This window comes from Microtus ochrogaster, chromosome 8, assembly GCF_000317375.1.
Source record: "Microtus ochrogaster isolate Prairie Vole_2 chromosome 8, MicOch1.0, whole genome shotgun sequence".
In the NCBI taxonomy this organism is placed as follows: domain Eukaryota; kingdom Metazoa; phylum Chordata; class Mammalia; order Rodentia; family Cricetidae; genus Microtus; species Microtus ochrogaster.
Window position 1 is genome coordinate 14,955,383 of NC_022015.1, and position 2,397 is coordinate 14,957,779.

Consider the following 2,397-nt stretch of genomic DNA (forward strand, 5'->3'; position numbering starts at 1 on the left):
ACAGAGAAGGAAGCAGATTTGGAGAGGCTACAGGACTTGATCTAATGCCACAATGCCAACAAATTGATCTGAATCCTGAGCTTTCCTTAGGTCACTACAGCGGTTTTCAAACTACATTGTACAGATCACCTTAGTTCTAAGAGTTCTGCTGGAGATGTATTTTTTAAAAATCATTTAAAATTTGTAATAAGATGGCTGGAGAGATGGCACAGCAGTTAAGAGCACGGGCTGCTCTTCCAAATGACCCTGATCTGATTCCCAGCACCCACACAGTGGCTCATAACCCTCTGTTCCTTCAGTCTCAGGACAACCTCTTCTGGCCTCATCCAGTACCAGGCATGCACAGGGTACACAGACATACATGTAGGCACAACACCCACAGTTATAAGAATAAAATAAAATTTGAAAGATATTGTTATAAAACACCACCATCAAAATGTATATAGACCAAATACAATACATAGAAGGGAAATTGCTAGTTTTTTTGCTACCTAGCGAAGTCATCTTGTGGAGACCTTGGAGTGAGGCCAGGCCTACCACCCCACATCCTATTTGTACATCTTGTCATTATTTTGATTTGAAAAGATGTAACTATTGTTTTTTGATTTTTATTTTTGAGGGTTGCTTTTAAACTTAAGACAACATCTGTGTGCTCAGAAAAAAACTGTTCACTGAGCATCCAAATGAATACCCAACTGAAGAGTGCCTTATCAGAGAGCACACTGAACAGAGGAGACTCCGGTCCATATCACCGCCCCCCCTCGCCAGCTGCCACAGAACCCGTCTTTAATTTTTAACTTTTAGGGGATCTATTTCTTGACCCCCTTAAGGTAAGAACTAGAGGAATTCTGAACCTTTCCTATCGTCTCTTATTAGTCCTCTTTTAGGCACAGAATGTTTAACTGAAGGGTACCCTGAGGTAGCGAGGGAAATCATTAGGTGGACAAAAACCATCTCTAAAGTGTAACACTTCATTTCAACACAGACCCTCACAGACACGCTGGGTCTTATGCCCACCATCCCCAGTCACCCCGCTCTGCTACAGCATCCATTCCCACTTTGGTCATCAACCTCATCGTGGCCACAATTCTACTGATCATATACCACCTGCTGTTTGGCTGACCAATCCATCAGCTTTTTCTTTCACCTTTAATGCTTACTGTGAAATATCATACATAGTTATTTGGTCAATACCCTCAACACCTCAGCTGCTTTGTCTTTTTTTTTTTTTTGCAAATACGAAAATTTTCAAGCTTGGTAAGGCATCTATTCGATTTTATATTAGCATTTTGATGTCTTCTTATTTCCAAGGGCATTCAGAAAATTCACTACCTAAGCCACACCAGTCTCAAAGCAGCTGGCCACGACAAGAGGTCAGCGGGGCAGCAAGGTTGTCACACTGTCCACGCCTAACCAGACGTCCACAAAGCTTTGGTGCTGCCTGACTGTCCTCCTATCTGGCATGTTCTCTGCAGCTATTTCCTTCTTTTCAAGCAGTTTCTGCTCTCTCCAAACTTTAGACTACTGCCTTTGCCAACTCGCGGCCGAAGACTTTAACTCTGAATAGGAAGGCTGAAGGCGCCGTACTCATTCCGCTCTTGCTTTCTGTTGGATGTGCGTGGCCTCTGCAACAGCATCTCGGGACCGCTGCACCACTCCCGCTCTCTTCTCTTATATAATGTATAGTAACAGCTCCCTTCCCGAGTCTGTCTCGCTCACCGACAGTTCATCCATCACCCACAGGGATTCCACCTAAAAATCTCTTTTCAATAAGGCTCTCCCTACTCAACAGTGTGACCCTTTGCTCCTAAGTATGTAAAGCCCCAAAGAAAGTCTTAACAAAGGAATCACTACACATACGTTTAGAGAAAAAAAAAAAACTGGTAATGAACTGAATGTCATACATACTGCTGAAAAAGCTGTCTGGAGTCAGCAGCACTTTCAGAAACAGCCCACAGGTATTACCAAATTCCACATGATTCCAAAACTCCCTTTCTACCCATTACAATTAAAAGCGCTGTTGAATTCTTTAGTGTTATTTTATAACCAGCAAATCTGACGGGACAACTTTGTGATGTCAGGTCTAGATTAGGGAGGTGAGGGAGGAGGAAGCAACAAATGTCCCAGCTACAGATTTTTTTTTAAGAGCTAAAAATATTGCTGGATAAACTGAGACTCCTAAGTGACAGTTAAGAAGTTTGACAGCATGGCGATACATTTTATAACAAGCCCTGTGAAGGAGCCCTGACATCCCCGCTCCTCGTTCCCTTCACCTGCACTGAACAAACAGTTCCAAAACAAGACGGTTCCTTAATTCTGAGCGGCTCTCCTAATAACTGTTTACGTTAATTAAAGGTTTGGTCTCGCAGGTCTGGGAGACAGAGAGAGAGAGAAAGA